The sequence below is a fragment of the Mobula hypostoma genome, chromosome 5, assembly GCF_963921235.1.
Source record: "Mobula hypostoma chromosome 5, sMobHyp1.1, whole genome shotgun sequence".
Lineage (NCBI taxonomy): Eukaryota > Metazoa > Chordata > Chondrichthyes > Myliobatiformes > Myliobatidae > Mobula > Mobula hypostoma.
This window is the reverse complement of record NC_086101.1, coordinates 70,140,981-70,161,572: the sequence shown is the minus strand read 5'-3', so window position 1 is coordinate 70,161,572 and position 20,592 is coordinate 70,140,981. Positions and strand designations below refer to the sequence as shown.

The following is a 20,592-nucleotide window of genomic DNA, read 5'->3' as shown; positions in this document are numbered from 1 at the left end:
GCAGAGAGTTGTCAAAGATACTCAGCATGACTTTATCAGTGGGAAGGTCTGTTAGACCAACTTGAATTTTTCAGAGGTAACAAAATTAATTAATGGAGGCACCACTGTTGATGTAAGTCACAGTGACTTTAGTAAAGCCTTTGACAAACTCCTTTGTAGGAAAGTGATTCAAGAAGGAAGTGCCCATTGGTAAATTGGATATGAAACTGATTTGGTGATAGGATACAGAGGTTGATTTTGGATGTTTGAATTTGTGACTGGAAGTTGTGACTACTGGTATATCATGGAGACTGGTACTCTGACCTTGCTACTTGTTATGCACTCAGTGGCCACTTTATTAGATACCCCCTGAACCTAACAAAGTGGGTACTGAGCATATGTTCGTGGCTTTCTGCTGCTGTTGCCCATCTGCTTCTAAGTTTGACATAGGGTGGGTTCAGAGATGCTCTTCTGCAAAACAACCTTTGTAACACATGGGTATTTGAGTTACTCTCACCTCAAACCAGTCTGGCCATTCTCCTCTACCCTCTCCCATTCACAAGGTGTTTTCACCCATAGAATTGCCATTCTCTGGATGTTTTTTCCTTTAACACGATTCCTTGTAAACTCTAGGGGCTGCAGTGCGTAAAAATCCCAAGAGATCTGCAATTTCAAACCACCCCATCCAGCACCAACAATTATTCCACAGTCAAAGTCACTTAGATCACATTTCTCCCTCATTCTAATGTTTGGTCTGAACAACGACTGAAACTTTTGACCATGTCTGCGTGATTTTATGCATTGAGTTGCTGCCACATAGTTGGCTGGTTCGACATTTGCTTTAACAAGCAGGTGTACAGGCATACCTAATGAAATGGCTACTGAATGTATTTATTAATGATCTAGAATGAATGGAGTTATGATTAGTAAATTCGCCAATGAATCACAAAAATTGCAGATGTTGTTGATAGTAACGAGAATACTCTTAGGCTACTGAATGACATTGCACTGATCAAAGACAGATAAAATTAAATGGTGTGAGATGATGCACTTAGAGAGGACTAACAATGGTAGCACACACACTCTGAATGGTAGAGGCATTCGGAGTATTGAGGAATAGAGGGATCTTGAGTATACATCTCAATGGATTCTTGAAGGTTGAGCACAGTAGATAGGGTGGCAAAGAAAACCTTTTTTCCTTAGTAATGGTACAAATTATAATGTGATACAATACTATAAAACATTTGTAAGGGCACAGCTGCAATATTATGTGCAGTCATGGTTACCACTGTATAGGAAGAACATGATAACACTGGAGAAGTAACCATGTTCAGAGGAGATTCACTACTACGTTGCTTCAGATCAGAGCATTTCAGTTATGAAAAAAATACCAGGTTAGTGGGGGTGGGGGGTTGTTTTCTAAGAGTGTAGAAGGCTGAGGAGGGACCAGTTAGAGCAGGAGTTCCCAACCTTTTTTATGTCAAGGACCAATACCATTAACTGATTTGGGAACCCCTAAGTCAGAAACATAAAAAATTATGAGGGACATAATTTTGGGTAAATAGTAAGTAGTTTTTCCTAATGGCTGTGATTATGAAGCCAAAGGAGGTACATTTAAGGTGAGAGGTACAAGATTGAGAGGGGATCTGAGAAGGAATTTTATTCACCCAGAGGATGGTTTGAATCTGGAATATGCTGCCTGGAAGAATGGTGATGACGGATACATAGCATATATAAACTATCAGATAAGAATTTGAATTGCAAGGCATAGAAGGCAGTGCTGAAAATGGGGTTAGTTTAAGTGGGCATTCAATGGTCAACAATTACATGAAGGGCCAAGAGTCTTTTCCAGGTTGCATGACTCCACGATGATATAAAATTATGCCCTTAGAGCCACACTTACACAGCATAGAATTGCCATGTCCGCTGATATTTTTGCCAACATACACTATTCCCATTTGCCCTCAATAGTTTCGTATCCTTCTATGGCCTGCCTATTCAAGTGCTGACTGAAATGCCTCTTAAACACATTAATTATTTACTAATTCCATATCTCCCCTGGCAGTGATTTCAAAGATCAACCATTCTCTGTTTAAACAAATACATCCCTCAGATCTCTCAGTCTCTCACTTTAAATCTATGCCAGCTTGCTTTTGGTACAACTACATTGGGGTTAAGATTCTGACTATCTATCTAATTTTTGCCTACATACTTCTATCAAATGAAGTCTCAATTTCCTTCATTCCAGGTGAAATAAACCCAGCCTATTCTATCTTTCCCTCTAACTACATTGCTCCAGTCCGGTTCATATCCCAGTGAACCTCCTCTGTACTTTCTCCTGTATAACCACATCCTTCCCTCAGAAGGGAAGGTCAGAACTGCACACAGTACTCCAACTTTGGTGTAACCAGCATTCTTAAGTTACAATATTTCTAATAATTAATTTCTAGTATGCACCCTGAATTGATAACATCTGGTTTCAAACTAATGGAACTATAAACTGACATTCAGCATGCTACAGGAAACAATGTATTCCTTGTGGGAGAGATGGAAAATAATTGCAATGATTTGGTAAAAACCAAGGAATCCAATTCCTTATCCGAGCAATATGTGTTCTAGCATTCCAGAGAACGGCCCCTTAGGTCAGGCACTGGTTAACAATTGAATTTTGGCAATAAAAGAAAAAGAATAAACAACTGTTAATTGTGCTTCTATAATCTTGGGTTACCTCAAAGCACTTCATGACTACTAAAGTACTTTCTTCCCTCCAATGTTACGAGGTTGTTCCATCCAGCTCAGAGATAAGATGCCCTCACCTGTTTGATGCTGCATTAAAAGACCTAATCACTGAAAATGCAGCAGCCCCTTTATGATAATGAAGTTTTCTCACCTTAAGAGAGAATTAAGCCCACAACCTTTCAAGAGACATGGCAGTGCCACTATCCAGCCAAAGCTGGGTATCTAAACATTATTAACACAGCTATAAGGGAAACTTAATGGAGAGGCTCCCATGTCTGTTCACTTTCACTCAGCAAACAGTTCATCTGATGACACATAATATAATATTCTACCAGATCTAGAGTAGAATCACACTTCCTGGAGATGAATCTAGACAAATGGACAAAATTTAAAGAGGCAAATCCACTTTGAACCCAGTATCTGATGGTGAGATAATCCTTCCTGTGAACACGAGGAAATCTGCAGATGCTGGAATTTCAAGCAACACACATAAAAATTGCTGGTTAACGCAGCAGGCCAGGCAGCATCTATAGGAAGAGGTACAGGCGATGTTTCGGGCCGAGAACCTTCTTCAGAAATCCTTCCTGTGAGCCAGGTTTGTACAAAAATGAGTAAAGCATACACTTGATGAACTTAAGACTGAAAAACTAGTTATTTAAATTTACTCACATATGTTAACTTGTGCCAGTGCTTCTCAGTGGGAAAGGAATAGATATGGCATGAAAATAAGCTATCAACAAAGAAGTGGGTCACAACTGAGCTTTATGCATTGAAATGCAGTAGATAACAATCATGCACTACAAATATGTACAGGGAATGCAAGAGAACTGCGCACAACCAATAAAAATGATTATGTACCATCTATTCACGCAGGCCAAGTCCAATAGGGCCATTTTGAGGCACATGAGAGAATTTTATTTGCTCCTGAAAAGCTAATGGAGAAAATTTTGTCTTAGGTTACAAATAATGCCATACAGTCATTACATTTACACATGTCCATAAATGTTATAATGGATTACACATCACAATTAGAAATATATTTCAGCTTTGGGGATCTAAAAAAAACCTATGAAATGAAATGAATGCCAGCAATCTACCATAGGCATGGGAGCAGAATAAGGACACTTAGGCCATTGAGTCTACTTTGCCATTCCGTCATGGCTAATTTATTATCCCTATAAACTTTTATGCCCTGATAACCAAGAATCTATCAACCTCCACTTTAAATATACTGAATAATCTAACCTCTACAGCCATCTATGGCAATGAATTCTACAGATTTACTACCCTCTGGCTAAAGAAATTTCTCCTAATCTCTGTTCTAAATGTGTGTCCCTCTATTCTGAAGCTGTGCCCTCTGGTACTAAACTCACCCACTATAGGAAACATCCTCTCCACATCTACTCGACTAAGCTTTTCAATATTTGATATATTTGAATTAGATTACTCCCCCCCCCCATTCTTCTAAACTCCAGTGAGTACAGGACCAGAGCCTCAAACACTCCTCATACATTAACCTTCTCATTACCAGAAACACTCTCATGAACCTCCTCTGGATCCTCTCCAATGGCAGCACATCTTTTCCTATATAAGGGGGTCAAAACTGCTCATAATACTCCAAATGCAGTCTGACCAATGCTATATGAAGCCTCAGCATTACATCTTTGCTCTTATATACTAATCCACTCAAAATTAATGCTAACATTGCAATTGCCTTCCTTACCACTGACTCAACCTGTAAGTTAACCTTTAGGGAATCCTGCACAAGGTCTCCAAAACCTTTGATTTTTGAATTTTCTGTCTGTTTAGAAAATAATCCATGCCTTTATTCTTTCTATGAAAGTGCATGATCACAAATTTCCCAACATTATATTCCACTTGCCACTTTGTCCATTCTGCCAATCTGTCTACAACTTTCTGTAGACTCCCTGTTTCCACAACACTACTTGCCCTCCCACCTATCTTGGCCACAAAGCCATCAATTCTGTCATCAAATCATTGACATATAATATAAAAAGAAGCAGTCCCAACACCAACCCCTGCTGAGGGCTAGATCTGTGGCATTTAAGTCTGGTGACCCAGGTCTGTACAAGAAAACCAGGTATCACTTGTGGAGGCTATTTCAGGAGCAAAGAAACAATTCCAAGCAAGGTGGGAGGCAACATCGGATGCACATCAATTTTGGCGGGACATAATTTCCTATAAAGCAAAACCCAATAGTATAAATGCAGCAATATTTCTCTACCAAACGAGCTCAATGCTCTTTATGCCCACTTTGAAAGGGAGAATATAACTAGAGCTGTGAAGATCCCTGCTGCACCCAGTGACTCTGTCTCAATGACCGATGTCAGGCTGGCTTTCAGGAGGGTGAACCCTCGCAAGGTGACTGGCCCCAATGGAGTACCTGGTAAGGCTCTGAAAAACCTGTGCCCACCAACTGGTGGGTGTATTCAAGGACATTTTCAATGTCTCACTGCTATGATTGGAAGTTCCTACCTGCTTCAAATGGGCAACAATTATACCAGTGCTCAAGAAGAGTAGTGAGCTGCCTTAATGACTATCATCCAGTAGCACTCACATCTGTGGTGATAAAATGCTTTGAGAGGTTGGTTATGGTTGGAATCAACTCCTGCTTCAGCAAGGACCTAGACTGTCTGCAATTTGCCTGTCACCACAATAGGTCTACACCGACGCAATCTCAATGACTCTTCACATGGCTTTAGATCACCTGGACAATACAAATACCTATGTCAGGACGCTGCTCTTTGACTATAGCTCAGTTTGACTGTAGCTCAGCGTTTAACACCATCATTCCTTTAGTCCTGACCAATAAGCTAAAGAACCTGGGACAGTGTATCTCTCTCTGCAATTGGATCCTTGACTTCCGAACCGGAAGACCACAATCTGTATGGATTGGTAATAATATTTCCTCCTTGCTGATGATTAACATTGGTGCACCTCAGGGATATGCGCTTAGCCCACTGCTCTACTCTCTCTATACCTAGGGTTGTGTGACTAGGTATAGCTCAAACGCCATCTATAAATTTGCTGATGTTGACAGAATCTCAGATGGTGATGAGAGGGCGTACAGGAGTGAAATATACCAGCTAGTTGAGTGGTTTCGCAGCAACAACCTTGGACTCAACGTCAGTCAGACCAAAGAGCTGATTGTGGACCAGAAAGAGTAGGTCAAGGGAACATGAGCTAATCCTCATAGAGGGATCAGAAGTGGAGAGAATGAACAATTTCATGTTCCTGGGTATCAAGATCTCTGATCTAACCTGGTCCCAACATATTGATGCAACTATAAAGAAGACAAGATAGCAGGTATATTTCATTTTGAATTTGAGGAGATTTGGTTTGTCACCTAAAACACTTGAAAACTTCTACAGATGTACCATGGAGAGCATTCTGACAGGTTGCATCACTATTTAGTATGCTGGAGGTGGGGGTGTGGGCTACTGCACAGGATTGAAAGAAGCTATAGGAAGTTGTAAAGTTAGCCAGCTCCATCATGGGTACAAGTCTCCATGGAATCCAAGACATCTTTAAGGAGTGGTGCCTTAGAAAGGCGATGTCCATTATTGAGGATCTCCATCACACAGGACAAGCCCTCTTCTCATTGTTACTGTCAGGAAGGAGGTACAGAAGCCTGAAGGCACACACTCAGTGATTCAGGAAAAAGTGCTTCTTCCCCCTACCATCTGATTCCTAAATGAACATTGATCTCATAAACACTACCTTATTTTTTTTTATTATTTGTTTTTGTGCCAGTTTAATTTAACTATTGTGTGTGTGTGTGTGTGTGTGTGTGTGTCTACACACACACACTTACTGTAATTGATTTACTTATTGTTCTTCTATATTATCATATATTGCATTATACTGCTGCCACTATGTTAACAAGTGTCACAACATATGCTGATGATATTAAACCTGGTTCTGATTGTGATGTCACTAGTTACTTGCAATCAAGCCAAAAAGGCCTCCTTTATTCCCACTCCTTGCCTCCGACCATACAGCTAATCTTCTATTCATGATATTATCTTTCCTGTAATACAATGGGCTTTTATATTATTAAGCAGCCTCATGGACAGCACCTTGTAAAAGACTTCTGAAAATCCAAGTAAATAACATCCACTGACTAGACGAAGGAGTACAGAGGGATCAGAAGTGGAGAGAGTGAGCAGCTTCAAGTTCCTCGAAGTCAAGATCTCTGAGGATCTAACGTGGTCCCAACATATCTATGTATCATAAAGAAGGCAAGACAGTGGATATACTTTATTCGGAGTTTAACATACCCCTAATAAAGTATATCCGCCATCTTCCCCTCCCTCCATCAACATACGGAGGGAGGAGAAGATGGCGGTGCAACGCAGCGCGCGCGGCCGTTCCGAATTGATATTGTATCTGTGAAGCAGGATGCCATGCACAATCCTGATTTGATAGAGACAGACATGAAGAAGCATGGAGGAACATCTGGAATAACTTCTGGAATGCTTGCTTTGCTGCCGCTGCTACTGTGCGATCAAGAATCTCCGGAGGGAAGGCCCCAAATCCTTGAACTTCCCTATTGCCTGTTGCCAGGGCCGGGGTCAAAACGCTCGGCAGAGATGATGCTTGGTGCATCGGTGTCGGGGAGCTGGTCGGAGGCTCAGAGTTTTCGGATGGACTCGGAGTCGGACTGTGGACGGATGCTTCTGGGATGCAGCATTGGCAAGTTTGCGGCGCTGGAGATTTACTGTTTGCGTGGGATGATGGGACTTTTCACTCTGTGATTTTACTGTGCCCATGGTCTGTTCTTATCAAATTATGGTACTGCTTTGCACTGTTGTAACTATATGTTATAATTATGTGGTTTTTGTCAGTTTTTCAGTCTTGGTTTGTCATGTGTCTCTGTGATATCATCCTGGAAAAATATTGTATCATTTCTTAATGCATGCATTACTAAATGACAGTAAAAGAGGACTGTGTGTCCTCATAATCTAATCTAATCTAAAGAGTTCTGACGTGTCAACAAATACACTCAAAAACTTCTATAGTTGTACCATGGAGAGCATTCTGACAGGCTGCATCACCGTTTGATATGGAGGGACTACTGCACAGGACCGAAAGAAGTTGCATAAGGTTGTAAATCTAGTCAGCTCCATCTTGGGCACTAGCCTACAAAGTAACCAGGACATCTTTAGGAAGCGGTGTCTCAGAAAGGCAGTGTCCATTATTAAGGACCTCCAGCACCCAGGGCATGCCCTTTTCTCTCTGTTACCATCAGCTAGGAGATACAGAAGCCTGAAGGCACACACTCAATGATTCAGGAACAGCTTCTTCCCCTCTGCCATCCGATTCCTAAATGGACATCGAAGCTTTGGACACTACCTCACTTTTTTTTTAATATACAGTATTTCTGTTTTTGCACATTTTAAAAAATCTATTCAATATATGTAATTGATTTTCTTGTTTATTTATTATGTATAATTTTATTTATTTTTTTTTCTCTCTCTCTGCTAGATTATGTATTGCATTGAACTGCTGCTGCTAAGTTAACAAATTTCACGTCACATGCTGGTGATAATAAACCTGATTCTGATTGTGATTCTATCCTGCCTATTATTTTCAAAAAGAATTCCAACAGATTTGTCAGACAAGATTTCCCCATTAAGTAACCATGCTAACTTTGTCCTATTTAGTCTTGTGTCTCCAAAAACCCAGAAACTTCATCTTTAATAGTGATCTCCAACATCTTCTCCACCACTGAAGTCAGGCTAACTGGCCTACAATATCCTTTCTTCTGTCTCCGTCCCTTCTCAAAGAGTGGAGTGACATTAACAATTTTACAGTCCTCCAGAACTATTCCAAAATCTAGTGATTATTGAAAGATCATTACAAATGTCTCTGCAATCTCTTCAGCAACCCTGGGGTTGCTCCTTCAGAACCCTGGGGTGTAGTCCATCTGGTCCAGGTGACTCATCTACCTTCAGACCTTTCTGCTTCCCTAGCACCCTCTCCTTGTTAATATCATTATTAATTAATTAATAACTTTGCACCCCTCACACCCTTGCATTTCTGGCACACAGTTAGTGTCCTCCACAGTGAAGACTGATGCAAAATACTTACTCAGTTCGTGTGCCATTTCCTTGTCCCCATTACTACCTCTCTAGTGACATTTTTCATCAGTCTGATATCTGTTCTTGCCTCTCTTTTACTCTTTATCCTGTGTATCTCAAAAAAACTTTTGATATCCTCTTACTTTATTGGCTAGCTTTCCTCCATATTTCATCTCCTCTCTCCTTCCTGCTTCTTTTAGTTGCCTTCTGTTAGTTTAACAGCCTACCAATCCCTTAACTTCCCACAATTTTTCTGTAATATGTCATCTCTTTTCCTTTTATGCTGTCTTGACTTCCCTTGACAGCTATGGCTGCCTCATCCTCCCTTTCGAATACTTAATCTTTGCGATATACCTAACCTGCATTTCCAAATTGCCCCTAGAAACTCCAGCCATTGCTGTCATCCCTGTTACTGTCTTCTTCCAAACAACTTTGGCCAGCTCCTCTCTCATCTCTTCATAGTTCTCATTACTCCACTGCAATAGTGATACATCCAAATTTAGCTCCTCCTCCTCAAAATGCAGGGTGAATTCTATCACTGCCTCCTGAGGGATCCTCTACCTTTAAGTCCCTAATCAAATCTAGTTCATTAGAGCCTTTCCCCTCGTGGGCTCAACCACAAAATGCTCTAATAAGCCATTTTGTAGGCATTCTACAAATTCCCTCTCTTGGGATCCAGTACCAACCTGATTTTCCCAATCTACATGCATATTGAAATCTGTCATGACTATTGTAACATTGCACTTTTGAGATGCCTTTCTATATCTCATCGTAATTTGTAGCCTACACCCTGACTACTGTTCAGATACCTGTATATGACTCCCATCAGGATCTTTTTATCCTTTGCAGTTTCTTAACTCTGCCCACAAGGATCCTATGTTATCTATTTCTAAGGATACAATATTGTTTTTTTTACCAACAGAGCGACTCCACCCCCTCCACCTACCTGCCTGTTCTTTCAATACAATGTGTATCCATAGATATTAAGCTCCCAACTATGATCTTCTCAAGTCATGACTCAGTGATGTGCAGGACATGGTACTTGCCAATCTCTAATTGCACTACAAGGTCATCTACATTATTACGTATACTGTGTGCACTCAAATATAACACCTTCAGTCCTACATTCATCCCCCATATTACACCTCAACTCATCCCACTGGCTGCAATTTTTCTCTATCATCTGGCTGTCCTTCCCCACAGTCTCACCACACACTGCATCTACTTGTATTCCAACTGCCCCGACTTCAGCTCTATTACTCTGGATCCCACTTCCCTGCCAAACAGGCTTAAACCCATACCAACTGCTCCAGAAAACCTGAACCCACTTGGCTTCAGGTGTAACCCGTCCTTTTTGTACAGGTGATACATTCCCCAAAAAAAAAATCCCAGTGATTCAGAAATCTGAAACTGTACCATTCCTGAGCCATGTATTCAGTGGTGAAATCATCCTATTCTTACCCTCACTGACACGTGGCACAGGCAGCAATCTAGAGTTTATTACCCTGAAAGTCCTGTTTTTTAGCTTTCTACCTAGCTCCTTATATTCTTTCTTCAGGACCTCCTCCCTTTTCCTACCTATGTCGCTGGTGCCAATATGTACCACAACTTCTGTCTGCTTATCCTTCCCTTTAGAGATATCCCTGACCCTGGCATCTGAGAGGCAAAACACCATCTGCGTGTCTTGTTCCACAGAATCCTCCTGTCGGCTCCTATAACCATGGAATCTCCTATCATTACAGTACTCCTTTTCTCCCTCCCTTCCCTTCTGAGCCACAGAGCCAGACTCCCTATCAAACACCCGGTCACTGCAGCTTCCCGCCGGTTATTCATCCCCTCTCCGACAGTATCAAAAGTGGTAAACTTATTATTGATGGGAATGGCCACAGTGGTACAGTGGCCAGAGTTCCCACCTCTCACCCAAAGAACATGACACTAACTCTGGACCAATTCACAGTGCATTATGCAGTAATAGACAAAGAAAGAGAGGAAAAAAAACTTACACAGAACGTCCACTTGTGTTTGCCCAAGCTTGTTGAGTTGAAACCTCCCACGCTAACACTAGCACAACGGCCACTCTGCTGACAACTCCCTTCTTTCCATTAGCTCAAGTAAAACTCACTCCTGATTGGACTTGTTCTTTACAAATGGCTTACAACAATGCCTTACAACAAATGCCTTACAACAATGTCTCTCTCATGATCCAATCAGATTGAAGAATGTTTAACAAGCATTGCAAATATAATGTTTGTCAAGTATTTTTTTAAGTCTGATTGGATAGTGAGTGAGAGAGAGTGAGTGAGAGAGAGAGAGAGAGAGAAAGAGATAGTGAGAGAGAGAGAGAGAGAGAGAGAGATAGTGAGATGGTTGTAAGGCGGGAGCCTAGGAAGCAGGTTAGAACATATTAGTTATAGAAAGCAAAACAGAATTAGGAAGGTATTACAAAGAGGTAAAAATACTGACAACTAACTAATCTTCTTTTAAAACTTCAGTGGTAAAATTTAAATGTCATGTGGAGAGATGAGATTACAGGGGTGTCTTGACAGCTTTCATGTTTAGCAGCACATCTGTTTAACTACTGATGTCTACAACATGACTTTCACAGTAGAAAAACAGCCCAAATAATCCATATTAGGTTCCCTCTAATCCTCCCAACAATTAACATATTTATGTCTACTTGCATTAATCTTCAAGGAAAGGGATCATTTTGGTTTTGCTATTGCGACAATACTACAATTTCCCTTCTGTTTTCTTTCTTTTTAAAGCAATTCAACCCCAGCCAACACATTCTTTCTTGAAAACTAATGCTTCTGTTCTCGCAATGTTCTCCTAAATCTCCTTTGCTTCTTCTCTAGTTCTATCATTTTCACCCTATTGCAGGTGACCAAAACTGCACACAATGCTCTACCTGTCTTCAATCTGGTGTTTCAGAATAACATGGATCCCTTATACCATCTTAATTATCTGTGTGCTATTTTCAGGAACTGTTGGATACGCATTCCAAGATCTCTTTCTTGCAATCACTCATACTCGAACTCTGACAGTTCATTTTAATTTCTGTAATGCAAGACCAGTGCCATGTGGATCACTGTCACCGCCAGGAACTGCAGACTTTGTGCTTTGAATAATATATTCTTTCTTCTAACGCTCCTGGATTGAACCACAGCTATGCATAGAACTATTCACATTCCTAGAACAGTAGAAAGTGTCTGCCAAGTGTACTGCTCGGGAGGCAGGAATTCAGGGAGAGGTTGTGTTGAAGTACAAGGATTGCTATTCCCCATTGCAATCCTAAACTTTTCCTTTGACTCATGCCAGTTCTTTTAAATAAAGCCCTAAGTTTGCTTTTCTGTTTCTGTACAAAAACTTGTGCAAACCTTACACTGGAACATCTCTGCATTTCGCAGCTCTGACCATTAGATAACAGCCTTCTTTAATATTTACTGCAAAAATTGACAATTTCATATTTTCCCCACATTACATTCCATTTACGTTTGTACCATTTTTTAAAAAAACTAATTAAATCTATTTATATTCCTCAGTGGCCTCCTTATATTGGGATAACAGCTTAATTTCCTGTTGATCACTGTGCAATTATTTAGCAACTTTGGTGCCTTCATCCACGTTATTTAGAGAAAACATATAACGGTAAAGTCCTAGTATTGATCTCATTACATCTTGCCAACCAGGAAAAGACCCACGTATACATATTCTAGTTTGTATTCGCCAGCCAACTTTCTCACTGTGCCAATGTATCACCTCCTACACCATGAGATTTTATTTCCCACAGTAAGTTTTGATGTTTCACACAATCAAATGTCTTTTAGTAGCACACTGACCAGACATGCTACAAAAATAGTGCAAAATATTTCATCGAATAACTCCAATAAATTGATCAAATATGATTTCTCTCACAAAACCTTCTTGACTTTGCCTGTCTACTTTAATTTGACAAATGCCTGCTTTGACACTTTCAATAATACCTTTAGCAGGTTCCCATTGTCAGATGTTAACTGTCCTGTAGTTTTCTGATTTCTAGCTCTTACTCCTTTTGCATCAAAGGAGTTCTATCGATTTTCAGTCGAATGGAGACGGGAGAACGCAGGTACCAGCATCTGGAGCAAGAGCAAACTGTAGGAGGAACTCTGTGGGTCAGTCAGCATTTGTGAAGTCAAAGGGATAGGACCATCCTTTTGGTCTCAGAGATGTTCCCTTACCATCTGAGTTCCTCCAGCAGTTTGTTTTTCTTTCACTCCAATTGAATGGATCATTCTCTAAATTTAGGGAACTCTGGAAGAGTAATATCAATAAATTAACAATCTTACTAACCAAATCTTTTAGGGCCCAAGGATAAGTCCATCCAGGTTCATTATCTCACAACTTCAACAACTTGCTCGGTATCACCTATCCGACGATTCAAATTTTCCTGAGTTATTTCCTGCCTTTCAGTTCCTCATTTACAGTTATTTCTAGCTTGCAAAGTGCAGGATATATATTTAATTCATCTGCCATCTCCTTGCTAATTCCCCAGACTCATTTTCTGCAAAACCAGCTTTCACATTGATAATCTTCCTTTATTAAATATCTATACAAACTATTATTGTTTTTCTATTTCTGCCTAGCTTTATCATATAATTCAGTTCTTCCTTCCTCATGAAATATTAGAAACACAGAAAACCTACAGCACAATACAGGCCCTTCGGCCCACAAAGCTGTGCCGAACATGTTCATACCTTAGAAATTACCTAGGGTTACCCATAACCATCTATTTTCTAAGCTCCACGTAACTATCCAGGAGTCCCTTAAAAGACCCTATAGTATCTGCCCCTACCACCGTCGCCAGCAGCCTATTCCACACACTCACCACTCTCTGCGAAAAAAACTTATCACTGACATCTCCTCTGTATCTGCTTCCAAGGACCTATAAACTGTGTCCTCTCGTGCTAGCCCTGGGAAAAAGGCTCTGACTATCCACATGATCAATGCCTCTCATCATCTTATATACCTCTATCAGGTCACCTCTCATCCTCTGTCACTCCAAGGAAAAAAGGCCGAGTTCACTCAACCTATTCTCATAAGGCATGCACCTCAATCCAGGCAACATCCTTGTAAATCTCCTCTGCACCCTTTCTATGGTTTCTACATCCTTCCTGTAGTGAGGTGACCAGAACTGAGCACAGTACTCCATGTGGGGTCTGACCAGGGATCTATATAGCTGCAACATTACCTCACGGACCTTAAATTCAATCCTACAATTGATGAAAGCCAATGCACGATATGCTTTCTTAGCCACAGAGTCAAACTGCACAGCAGCTTTGACTGTCCTATGGACTCCGACCCCATGATCCCTCTGATCCTCCACACTGCCATGAGTCTTACTATATTCTTACTATAATCATTAATACTATATTCTGCCATCATATTTGACCTACCAAAATGAACCACCTCACACTTATCTGGGTTGAGCTCCATCTGCCACTTCTCAGCCCAGTTTTGTATCCTATCAATGTCCCGTTGTAAACTCTGGCAGCCCTCCACACTATCCACAACACCCCCAACCTTTGTGTCATCAGCAAATTTACTAACCCATCCCTCCACTTCCTCATCCAGGTCCTTTATAAAAATCTCAAAGAGAAGGGGTCCCAGAACAGATCTGTGAGGCACACCACTGGTCACCGACCTCCATGCAGAATATGACCCATCTACAACTACTATTTGCCTTCTGTGGGCAAGCCAGTTCTGGATCCACTAAGCAACGTGCCCTTGGATCCCATCCTTCTTTACTTTCTCAATAAGTCTTGTATGGGGTACCTTGTCAATTGCCTTGCTGAAATCCATATACACTACATCTACTACTCTACTTTCATCAATGTGTTTAGTCACATCCTCAGAAAATTCAATCTGGCTCGTAAGGCATGACTTGCCTTTGACAAAGCCATGCTGACTATTCCTAATCATATTATGCCTCTCCAAATGTTCATAAATCCTGCCTCTCAGGATCTTCTCCATCAACTTACCAACCACTGAAGTAAGACTTACCGGTCTATAATTTCCTGGGCTATCTCTACTCCCTTTCTTGAATAAGGGAACAACATCCACAACCCTCCAATCCTCCGGAACCTCTCCCGTCCCCATTGATGATGCAAAGATCATTGCCAGAGGCTCAGCAATCTACTCCCTTGCCTCCCATAGTAGCCTGGGTTACATATCGTCCGGTTCCAGTGACTTATCCAACATGATGCTTTCCAAAAGCTACAGAACATCCTCTTTCTTAATATCAACATGCTCAAGTTTTTCAGTCTGCTGCAAGTCATCCCCACAATCGCAAAGATCCTTCTCCATAGTGAATACTGAAGCAAAGTATTCATTAAATACGTCCGCTATCTCCTCCGGTTCCATACACACTTTTCCACTGTCACACTTGGTTGGTCCTAGTCTCTCACGTCTTATCCTCTTGCTCTTCACATACTTGTAGAAGGCCTTGGGGTCTTCCTTAATCCAGTCTGCCAAAGCCTTCTCACGGCCCCTTCTGGCTCTCCTAATTTCATTCTTAACCTCCTTCCTACTAGCCTTATAATCTTTCGGATCTCTATCATTACCTATTTTTTTGACCCTTTTGTGAGCTCTTTTCTTGTTGACTAGATTTACAACAGTCTTTATACACCACAGTTCCTGTACGCTACCATCCTTTCCGTCTCATTGGAATGTACCTATGCAGAACTCCACACAAAAATCCCCTGAACATTTGCCACATTTCTTCCGTATATTTCCCTGAGAATATCTATTCCCAATTTATGCTTCCAAGTTCCTGCCTGATAGCCTCCTATTTCCCCTTACTCCAATTAAATGCTTTCCTAACTTGTCTGTTCCTATCCCTCTCCAATGCCATGGTAAAGGAGATAGAATTGTGATCACTATCTCCAAAATGCTCTCACACTGAGAGATCTGATCCTTAAGCAAGTTCATTTCCCAATACCATATCAAGTACAGCTTCTCCTCTTGTAGGCTTATCTATATATTGTATCAAGAAACTTTCCTGAACACACCTAACAAACTCCACACCATCTAAACCCCTCGCTCTAGGAAGATGCCAATCGATATTTGGGAAATTAAAATCTCCCACCACGACAACCCTGTTATTTTTACACCTTTCCAGAATCTGTCTCCCTATCTGCTCCTCGATGTCCCTGTTACTACTGGTTGGTCTATAAAAAACACCTAGTAGAGTTAATGACCTCTTCCTGTTCCTAACTTCCACCAACAGAGACGTCATAGACAATTGAACAGTACAGCAAAGTAACAGGTCCTTCAAACGCACGATGCCTATGCTGACCATGACGCCAATTTAACTAATTCTATTTGCCCGCATCATGATCCATACACTCCCATTCCCTGCCAATCTAAATGCCTATTAAATGTTGCTATTGTACCTCGTTGATCTTTTTGCCATTCTTTGCGTTTTTAAAAATTCCGTTCAAGTCCAATTTTCTGATCTGCCACATATCCCTGCACAAACTATTCACTTTGAAGTTTAATCCTCTCTATTTTTGCTGTGTTTACTATGCTCCTTCTTTTCTTGGAATTTTTATTTTTGTTGAAAAGTATTGATTTTGCGTAGCTGAAAGATTCTTTTTCACTTCAATGAGAAATGTGTGAATCAGAAAGCTAAAACTATTATGGCATTGAAGCAGGCCATCTGGATTTTCAAGTACACTATGTTTCAATGTAAGGCCAACACAGCTAGTAACCAACCTTGCTTCTCTCCATAGTTCACTCCTCCCTTATGAACAGTACAAAGTATGATGCCACCAGATTGCTGTGTAATTTACTTTTCTCACATACCTTAGGTACATTTGCTAGTCTCTTCGTTCTATGAACTCTGGAACTTCCACCAAATGAAACTGTTTTCTCTATCTGTTACATGACTTTAAGTGTCTGTATAAGATCCTCTTACAATCTACTATTTTCTAAGCAGTCAAACATCAGCATCTCCGGTCAAACTGCGTAACTAAAATCTCTCATCCCTAGAATCAAAATCTCTTTTGGACTCTCCAAAGTTTTCAAATCCTTGCTGAAGTGTGGTATTGCGTGCATATATGATATGACAATTGCAGCTGAACAAGAGATTTATTGAAGTTCATCTTGACTTCATTCTGACCCTCTTTACTGAAAAAGATCCCATATCATTTTGTTTAACCACTTTCAATGGACCCCTCCATTCAGTTGTGCTTCGTAACCCCGCACTTCCAGTTGCTGTTTTTTTTTCAATTCATTACCTTACTCTCATCCTGCATTCCAATGAAAGGTTTTCAACATCCACCTGAAATGTTAACCTTTATGCTCCTCACAGATGCTGCTTATTTTCAACTGAGCAGTTCCAACATTTTCTGTTTTCATCTTCCTTTTCCAGCGTCAGCAGTATTGTATTTGTTCACCTGTAGGTTAACAGGCTTTCACAGAGAAATTTGCATTTATGCATCGAAATAAACATTTTTCTATTTTTACCTCCATTCCTTTGGTGATCTTGTTGACATGCATGACACCAGTGTGCCCACAATAAAAGTTAATTAGGCCCCCTTATTCAGAGAACTCACCTGTCTACATTGAGACTACAACTGGAGCTAAAATAACTGCTGTAAAATTTCCAGTATTTGATGGATTTTGTTGGGAAACTTTACAGTTTAATTATGGGACCTTCAAGAATCTGAGTGAAGACTAATGCTCCTAATTGAAAAGCAATAAATTGTAGATGCCGGAACAAAGAAACAACAAATGATGGAAGTTCTCAGAAGGTCTAGCAGCTTCTGGAATGAGAGGGATGTTTCTGGAGGATAATATTTTGACAAATTAGAAAAATTGTTTTAAAACAGGCATGTTTAAATGTATAGTGGAGGAGGAGGAGAAGGGATGGAGAGAGAGACAAGGTGATGGGAGGATGGGAGTAATGTGAGTTGGTGTCCAGTGATCTGTGGGGACTGAGTGGATGAAGCCTGTTTCCTCAATAAAATTTACTCAATAAAAATTTCCTAATAGGGCAAGAGGGGATGGTTGACAGGGATGAGTGTTGACTAGGAGAAGGCTTGCTAATGGCAGCTCTCGTCGTGGGGGGGGGGGGGCGGGTGAAGGGGTTGCAAACCGAGAAAGGATAGAGGGCAGAATAAAGAACCCCGCTAAAATTGTGAGGCACTGGCTGTCACTAAGGATATCCATAAGTTAATTCTGTCTGTCGGTCAGAAAATCACATGATCTAACCACACTGCCAGTCTTGTCAAGAATGGCATCGACAGTACCCAGTACAGACCACAACATGGTGACGGAGAAGAAGCTAGTTTTGCTATTCGCAGAAATGAATGTTTTGCTTGTACATTGGATTTTTTGAATTTAATATTATGAAAGCTCATTTGTTTTTGAGGTCAGGCATTCTGAACCTGAGGACAGTTTGTACAAGGAGTAGCAACCAAGGCAAATCTGGAACAAAGGAAAATTCCGAAAAGCTCAGCAGTTAGGCAGCTTCCATAGAGAGAGAAAAACTGAGTTACACCAAAACTGGAAGAGCATTGAAAAGCAAAAGGAAAATACTGAAGATAAATCACAATGCTACAGATCACCTTCTGCTTAGTCCTCAGGTCACAAAGCACTGAACTTATCAATTTATTGCACTAACCAGCAGAAATCTTTCAGATACAACTAAACTGAAATTAATCCACAAGGGATTAAAACAAATCATGCATAATCTGAGAAGCAATGAGAAATTTGAATAAAACTCCCAGATCTTGCTTTTCAAAATACTAACAACAGGAATTCTGCAGGTGCTGGAAATTCAAGCAACACACATCAAAGTTGCTGGTGAACGCAGCAGGCCAAGCAGCATCTGTAGGAAGAGGTGCAGTCGACGTTTCAGGCCGAGACCCTTCGTCAGGACTAACTGAAGGAAGAGTGAGTAAGGGATTTGAAAGCTGGAGGGGGAGGGGGAGATGCAAAATGATAGGAGAAGACAGGAGGGGGAGGAATAGAGCCGAGAGCTGGACAGGTGATAGGCAAAAGGGGATACGAGAGGATCATGGGACAGGAGGTCCGGGAAGAAAGACAAGGGGGGGGTGGGGGTGACCCAGAGGATGGGCAAGAGGTATATTCAGAGGGACAGAGGAAGAAAAAGGAGAGTGAGAGAAAGAATGTGTGCATAAAAATAAGTAACAGATGGGGTAGGAGGGGGAGGTGGGGCCTAGCGGAAGTTAGAGAAGTCGATGTTCATGCCGTCAGGTTGGAGGCTACCCAGACAGAATATAAGGTGTTGTTCCTCCACCCTGAGTGTGGCTTCATCTTTACAGTAGAGGAGGCCATGGACAGACATGTCAGAATGGGAATGGGATGTGGTATTAAAATGTATGGCCACTGGGAGATCCTGCTTTCTCTGGCGGACAGAGCGTAAATGTTCAGCAAAGCGGTCTCCCAGTCTGCGTCGGGTCTCGCCAATATATAAAAGGCCACATCGGGAGCACCGGGCGCAGTATATCACCCCAGTCGACTCACAGGTGAAGTGTTGCCTCACCTGGAAGGACTGTTTGGGGCCCTGAATGGTGGTAAGGGAGGAAGTGTAAGGGCATGTGTAGCACTTGTTCCACTTACACGGATTAGTGCCAGGAGGGAGATCAGTGGGGAGAGATGGGGGGGGACGAATGGACAAGGGAGTTGTGTAGGGAGCGATCCCTGCGGAATGCAGAGGGGGGGTGAGGGAAAGATGTGCTTAGTGGTGGGATCCCGTTGGAGGTGGCGGAAGTTACGGAGAATAATATGTTGGACCCAGAGGCTGGTGGGGTGGTAGGTGAGGACCAGGGGAACCCTATTCCTAGTGGGGTGGCGGGAGGATGGAGTGAGAGCAGATGTACGTGAAATGGGGGAGATGCGTTTAAGAGCAGAGTTGATAGTGGAGGAAGGGAAGCCCCTTTCTTTAAAAAAGGAAGACATCTCCCTCGTCCTAGAATGAAAAGCCTCATCCTGAGCAGATGCGGCGGAGACGGAGGAATTGCGAGAAGGGGATGGCGTTTTTGCAAGAGACAGGGTGAGAAGAGGAATAGTCTAGATAGCTGTGAGAGTCAGTAGGCTTATAGTAGACATCAGTGGATAAGCTGTCTCCAGAGACAGAGACAGAAAGATCTAGAAAGGGGAGGGAGGTGTCAGAAATGGACCAGGTAAACTTGAGGGCAGGGTAAAAGTTGGAGGCAAAGTTAATAAAGTCAACGAGTTCTGCATGCGTGCAGGAAGCAGCGCCAATGCAGTCGTCGATGTAGCGAAGAAAAAGTGGGGGACAGATACCAGAATAGGCACGGAACATAGATTGTTCCACAAACCCAACAAAAAGGCAGGCATAGCTAGGACCCATACGGGTGCCCATAGCTACACCTTTGGTTTGGAGGAAGTGGGAGGAGCCAAAGGAGAAATTATTAAGAGTAAGGACTAATTCCGCTAGACGGAGCAGAGTGGTGGTAGAGGGGAACTGATTAGGTCTGGAATCCAAAAAGAAGCGTAGAGCTTTGAGACCTTCCTGATGGGGGATGGAAGTATATAAGGACTGGACATCCATGGTGAAAATAAAGCAGTGGGGGCCAGGGAACTTAAAATCATCGAAAAGTTTAAGAGCGCGAGAAGTGTCACGAACATAGGTCGGAAGGGATTGAACAAGGGGTGATAAAACAGTGTCCAGGTATGAGTTCGGTGGGGCAGGAGCAAGCTGAGACAATAGGTCGGCCAGGACAGGCAGGTTTGTGGATCT

At 41.7% G+C, this 20,592-nt stretch overlaps 1 protein-coding gene across 1 annotated transcript in view; it reads right to left on the bottom strand.

Moving 5' to 3' along the window:
* gpc6a (glypican 6a) overlaps positions 1–20,592 on the bottom strand; it is an 822,751-nt gene that overhangs the window by 448,155 nt on the left and 354,004 nt on the right. The gene's annotated exons all lie outside the window — the stretch shown is intronic.